Source organism: Chionomys nivalis, chromosome 26 (assembly GCF_950005125.1).
Source record: "Chionomys nivalis chromosome 26, mChiNiv1.1, whole genome shotgun sequence".
In the NCBI taxonomy this organism is placed as follows: Eukaryota; Metazoa; Chordata; class Mammalia; order Rodentia; family Cricetidae; genus Chionomys; species Chionomys nivalis.
Window position 1 is genome coordinate 15986568 of NC_080111.1, and position 6227 is coordinate 15992794.

Genomic DNA, 6227 nt, shown 5'->3' on the forward strand with positions numbered 1-6227 from the left:
ATCACCTTTCTTGGAGAGACTGAGACTAGAAAAAACTGGTGAGAAGCTGTGAAAATCTGCCACAAATGTCTCCATTAAAGGACACCTACAACTCAGAATTCCCTGTTGTTCCTCTGAATAAGCATTGATAGCTCAGAGCTATGATGCTTCCGTTATTTGATAATATTTTGGGGGTTCTTATTCTCATTAATAAAAAAGTTTTAAAATGTACTCAAGTGAAAGTGCAAAGATAATATGCTCAAGTTATGAGAGAATATTTCAAGCTCATTAAGTATGCAACTCAGCAATCACACAGAGGAGGACAATGGAGGGGTAAAGGGAAAAATACACTCATGCTGTTTAAGCAGGTATGGAGGTCAAACATATGATAAACAAACTGCCACATGGTGAAAGGGGGCATTTCTAGAAAAAGTAAAGGAGCCTAAAGTATCAGAAAAGTTATACTTAGATTCAGTGAGTGTCCAAAATCCAAATGAAAGAGACAGAAAAAAAAAAGGGAAAAGTCTGATCTGGCCACCCTGGGATGGATAGACAGACCCAACTGAAACTCAACATAGAATGCAGGAACTACACTGGGTAGGGAGAATTCTAGGAATGAAATGGATAGCATATCAATTAATGAGAAAAAGTTTAGACACAGCGTCTTACTACATAGCCTTGACAGTCCTGTATATTGCTATGTAGGCAAGGTGCATTAAGATCTTCTTGTCTCTGCTGCCAGAGTTTAGGGATTGGATGTGTGTTGCACCATCATGCCTCTCTAGGAAAAATTATTCTCCCTATCCCTTTGGTGTGGTTTTAGAGGTTCCTATACCTAGGTGATGGACCCTGCCCACCTAGAACACTGGGTCTCCACCCAGGCCACAGTTTCTGTTCTCTTAATCATGAGCTTTCTTTCATGGGCCTTAGTAGCTACTCTAAAATATAACCCTAAAACCATTTAGGAATGAGATAAGGATCAGAGCCTCCAAACACTTTTGCTTTCTCTGGCTTTGGAAAGAACAAGGTGCCACAAGGCGATTTTTGGCTTCTAGACAAAGAAGAAACTGGTTTTTTTAAGTTATTTATTAAATGTTCCTTGCATAACATTTCCAAAAGTAAAAATGTAGCACTTAATTACATTTCCACAAGGCCCAAAGCATATAACTTCAAGTATGTGGAATACTTCATGCCTATAAACACTTGAAATTGTATTGCTATTATTTGCTAGCCTACTTTAATATACCATCAGATTTTCTTAATTCTACTAAATAATTTATTGATGAATAAATTCTGAAATACAAAGAATTTAGAAAAGTCTGTCCTAAGAGTAAATGTCTCCCTTCCACCTATAATTTTGGTTTTTTATTATTTTATTGATGTATAAATAATACCACTCAAAATAAAAAATAAGGGACGCTTCATGAGTTTGCGTGTCATCCTTGCGTAGGGGCCATGATAATCTTCTCTGTATTGTTCCAATTTTAGTATATGTGCTGCTGAAGTGAGCAGAAACTAATTTCTTAGAGGTCATTTTTCCTAAACATCCTATTCAGTTTCAACCCCTTCTCTCTCTCTCTCTCTCTCTCTCTCTTTAACCATAATTCTTGATTGATTCTATGGGAATTTCACATCATGCACCCAATTCTGCTCACTTCCCAGTGTCTGGCCAACATCCTTGCAGAATTCCCCTCAAAAGAAAACCCTGAAAAATTAATTAACCCAATGCCACCCAGATCAATGTGACCACAGCACCAGCTTTGCACACAGACACCAACATAGTCTCATCTTCATGGCCCTAGGTGGTAACAGGAGCCACAGACATCAACTCAGATCCTGGCTGCTGTGGAGACATGGAGTCAGACATGACTCTTGACAGCAGCCCAGATGTGAGCAATCATGGCCCCATGTAGCAGCAGAAGTCACTCAGATCGCCGTGGCTCCTACAGCAGGACAGGCCCCAGACACCAACATAACCACAGGTTATGGTCTATACTCAGACATCCATGTGGCCTTTGGTGGCAACATGGTCCATGCATACCAACATAGACCCTGGCTGTGATAACATGGGCCCAGACTTGTCCTTGGCAGCAGTCTGAGCCTGGATATCTCCATGGCCCCAGAGGGACACTCAGATTGGCACCACTCAAGTGGTTGTGTGGCCTTTGAATAGCAACATGGCCCCAGAGAGCATCCCAGAACCCCAAGCATTGGCATGACCTTCAATGGATTCAGGAGCCACAGACATCAACACAGACTCTGGCTGCAGTGGGGCCACAGACCTAGACATGTCTCTATGCCACGGCTTGGGCCTACATGGCACTTGGTAGCAACTCAGGCCATTCAGATCAGCATGACCACAGCGGTAGAATGGTCTTTAAGCACAAAAATGGTCACAGGTGGCAGACAAGACTCCTGAAATCCTTGTGGTCTTTGGTGGCAATATGGGTCATGAGTGTCACCACAGACACTGGCTGCAGTAGGACCAACAGGACCCAGACGTAGCCCTCAACACAGTCTGGGTCATGAATCACCCTGACCCCATGTAGCAAGCAGCCCATCCACATCAGCCAGGTCCTCATCATGGTCTTTGCTTCTTCAATCTGCTTCTTTCCACAGCACATGAACTGTTCTGCTTTACTTCCTCTACAATTTGTCCATCATGTCTTTGCTTACTAAACTGGCACCTCCTCATATGGCAGAACGTGAAGGTGTCTTCAGCCAACATGAACTGTGAGGACCCATGCTGCCCATGGTTATCTTTCACCCACAATAACTTTATGGCATCAAACAGGCCTGTAGATGACTTCAGCCAGCCCAGACTGTCAATCACTTATTCTTGTGATATAGTCTTAATCTCAGGTCTGGAAATTGTTCTGATATACTCTTGAAAATATGAAGAGTCCCTTTCTGAGTATATATGGGTGTTTGGAATCCATTGTCATGGGTTGACCTTCACTATGTTGTAAGAGGCCTCTTGTTCGTTTCCTGGCTGCCTAGACTCCTGAAACAACCACACCTATGTGCAGAGACACAGATCTCTCTCTCTCTCTCTCTCTTTCTCTCTCTCTCTCTCTCCTCTCTCTCTCCCTCTCCTCTCCTCTTTCCTCTCTCTCTCCTCTTTCTCTTTCCTTTCTCTCCTCCCTCTCTCTCCTTTCTGTCTCTCTCTCTCCTTTCTGTCTCTCCTTTCTCTCTCTTCTCTCTCTCTCCTTTCTCTCTCTCTCTCCTTTCTCTCTCTCCTTCCCCTCTCTCTCTTTCCTCTCTCTCTCCTCTCTCTCTCCTCTCTCTTTCTCCTCTCTCCTCTCTCTCTTCTCTCTCTCTCTCTCCTCTCTCTCTTCTCTCTCTCTCTCTCTCTCCTCTCTCTCTCTCCTCTCTCTCTCTCTTTCTCTCTCTCTCTCTCTCTCTCTCTCTCTCTCTCTCTCTCTCCTCTCTCTCCTCTCTCTCTCTCTCTCTCTCTCTCTCTCTCTCACACACACACACATACACACACACAGAAAGCAGGGAGGAAATAGTAAAGAGCTAAAAACAGAAAGAAGGAATGGAGGAAATAATAGTCTACAAATGAGCATGCAAGCTTTAGATAATAACTGTCTGACTCATTATAGAAAATTTTCCTAGATTAATGTTCCCTCTTTCAACGCATTTAAATTTACAACTAACACACTATAAAAACAAGGAATAAGTCTTAAAGAATTAAATTTTTAAACATACTGTAAAGAGTTTTGAACAAGGAAAATGCCACCCTTCTAAGTATTTGCTTTTTTTTAATTATTTTATGTCTTTTTTTAATATTTATTGATTTATTATGTATACAATATTCTGTCTGTATGCTTGCAGGCCAGAAGAGGGCACCAGACTCCATTAAAGATGGTTGTGAGCCACCATGTGGTTGCTGGGAATTGAACTCAGATCCTTTGGAAGAGCAGGCAATGCTCTTAACCACTGAGCCATCTCTCCAGTCCCTGAGTATTTGCTTTTTAACTCTCTGCTGAGAACAGTAAACTACCAAAATTAAAAATTGCTCCATGGTAATTGATTAAAGGCATAGTTCTGTAAGATCAAGACATGGTACAGGTATTTAAACTCATATGGCTGAAAGGATTTCAAAGGATTATCCCCTTTCTCTTGGCCAACTCTGTCCTGCTTAAGTTTTCAGCCTAACTACCATCAGAATCCAGGATCCTTCCAGGTCTGCAGTCAGCAAATTTTCCAAGTCAGTATCCAGTTCTTTGCCATGAGCTTTTGTTTTATTAAGAAATATGACTGGAGGAGTCATAGACTCTGCTTAGATAAATTTCAGAGAGGGTAAGCTACCTGGAGTAAATTCTTTAGGACTATGAGGTCTTTAGAAAGCACTGTTTTCAAAGGGAATGGAATTGAGCTAGCTTTTTGTTTGGTAGATTACAGTATGTTAGCTATTGAAGCTCTCTCAGTAGCTTTACTACTTTAATCAACCAGAACTCTGTACAGTTTTTGAAGAGATCCTAGCCAGCTTGAGCATGGCAAACGTGGCTCTGCAGGCCTTGCCCTTCCCCCCATTCCCTCTCCCTTACAGAAATACTGTTAAGATTACATTCCTAATGTCAGACACCAAGGTCCATTCCTTTATTTGGATGCTTCCTCCTTTTGAGACTGACCATCAAGTTCCAGCTATCAAAGTATTGAAGTCCATCAAACAAAAGCCACCTTTGGCTCACCTAATTAACATGCCCAATTAAAACTAAACACCTCCTCGTTACACAGGGTTTCCCTTTCTACCTTTATAAACTGCCATTTTCCTACGGGACAGGTGTGTCTCCTCTCTATACTGAGGTCGTCCTTTGTCCCTTCTCCCTCTCCCTTGTTCCTTCCCTTTCTCCCTCGTCCTCTATCTCCTGTCTTTGTCTCTTGTTCCCTGCCCTTTGTCCCTCTAGGGAAAATCTCCTTTGTGCTGAGAACTCGGTCTTCGGAGGGTCTTGAGCTGACTTTGAGGTCCCCTGCAATCTTCTTATGCAAAACCTAGTATTTGACCTACTAGGAGCCACTTAGAAATAAGAGGAGAACACGATTGCACCTAGGTATGGTGGAGAAGAAGGTTTACTGTAGATCTGAGGGAGAGAACAGTCAAACAGCCAGATGCATATGACAGAGTCCAGGGTGTACATGACCAGCCGACTGAGCTGGGCTGTGTGAGGAAAAAGGGGAAAGGGAGAGAGGGAAACTTTCAGGGTAGGGTTGAGTGGGTCAACATGGAACACGTAGGGACTGAAGGATGCTGGGACAACCTGGCAGCCAGGTTGGCTTTGATATGTTAAATTGGCGCCTCAGCCTTTTGTCCCAGATTTAAGATCCGAGGACTCTTAAATTGAGAACCAGTTCCTTCTCCTTTTTCGTATTGGGGATTGAACTCAAGCCCACATACGTGTTAAGTTTGTGCTATACCACTGTACACCACGCTCCTCAACTATATAATTTTTTTTTTTTTTTTTTTTTTTTGGTTTTTCGAGACAGGGTTTCTCTGTGGTTTTGGAGCCTATCCTGGAACTAGCTCTTGTAGACCAGACTGGTCTGGAACTCACAGAGATCTGCCTGCCTCTGCCTCCCAAGTGCCGGGATTAAAGGCGTGTGCCTGGCTCAACTATATAATTCTTTTTTTTTTATTTTTTTATATTTATTTATTATGTATACAATATTCTGTGTGTATGCCTGCTGGCCAGAAGTGGGCACCAGACCCCCTTACAGATGGTTGTGAGCCACCATGTGGTTGCTGGGAATTGAACTCAGGACCTTTGGAAGAGCAGGCAATGCTCTTAACCTCTAAGCGATCTCTCCAGCCCTCAACTATATAATTCTGAAGATGGAAATTAACTTAGAAATATTGCATCGCAATCATGGAAACTGTTTGGTAAACTGAGGTAGAAACTGATGTTGGCAGCTGTTGACTAGAGATTTGAATAAGCTAAGAATCAGTGTGATTCATTTAAAGGGATCACCAAAATTCAGAAAAAGACTAAAGACAGAAATTAGATGAAGTGTTTTTTAGGGCTACATTCAGAGTTTGAGATCAAGGTGGCCAGAAGCAAAGAAATCCATGACAGGCTAAAACCGGATCCTGGACTACAGCAGCTGTGACTTGGTGAGTCCCTTTTTGTTGTCCATGCTATAGGGTTTGGGGAGACCCGTTCATGTTTACTTTTGTTGATTACCGGGCTTTTGTTGAAGACACAGATCGCGCCAAGAGCCTGATCCTAGCAGTGAAAACAGACTTT

At 42.6% G+C, this 6227-nt stretch overlaps 1 non-coding gene across 1 annotated transcript; it reads right to left on the reverse strand.

Moving 5' to 3' along the window:
* Positions 1–1384: 1384 nt before the first annotated feature.
* Positions 1385–1491, reverse strand: LOC130867148 (U6 spliceosomal RNA). The gene has a single exon (XR_009056416.1). It is a non-coding gene; the product is annotated as a U6 spliceosomal RNA (small nuclear RNA).
* Between the last annotated feature and the right edge of the window lie 4736 nt (positions 1492–6227).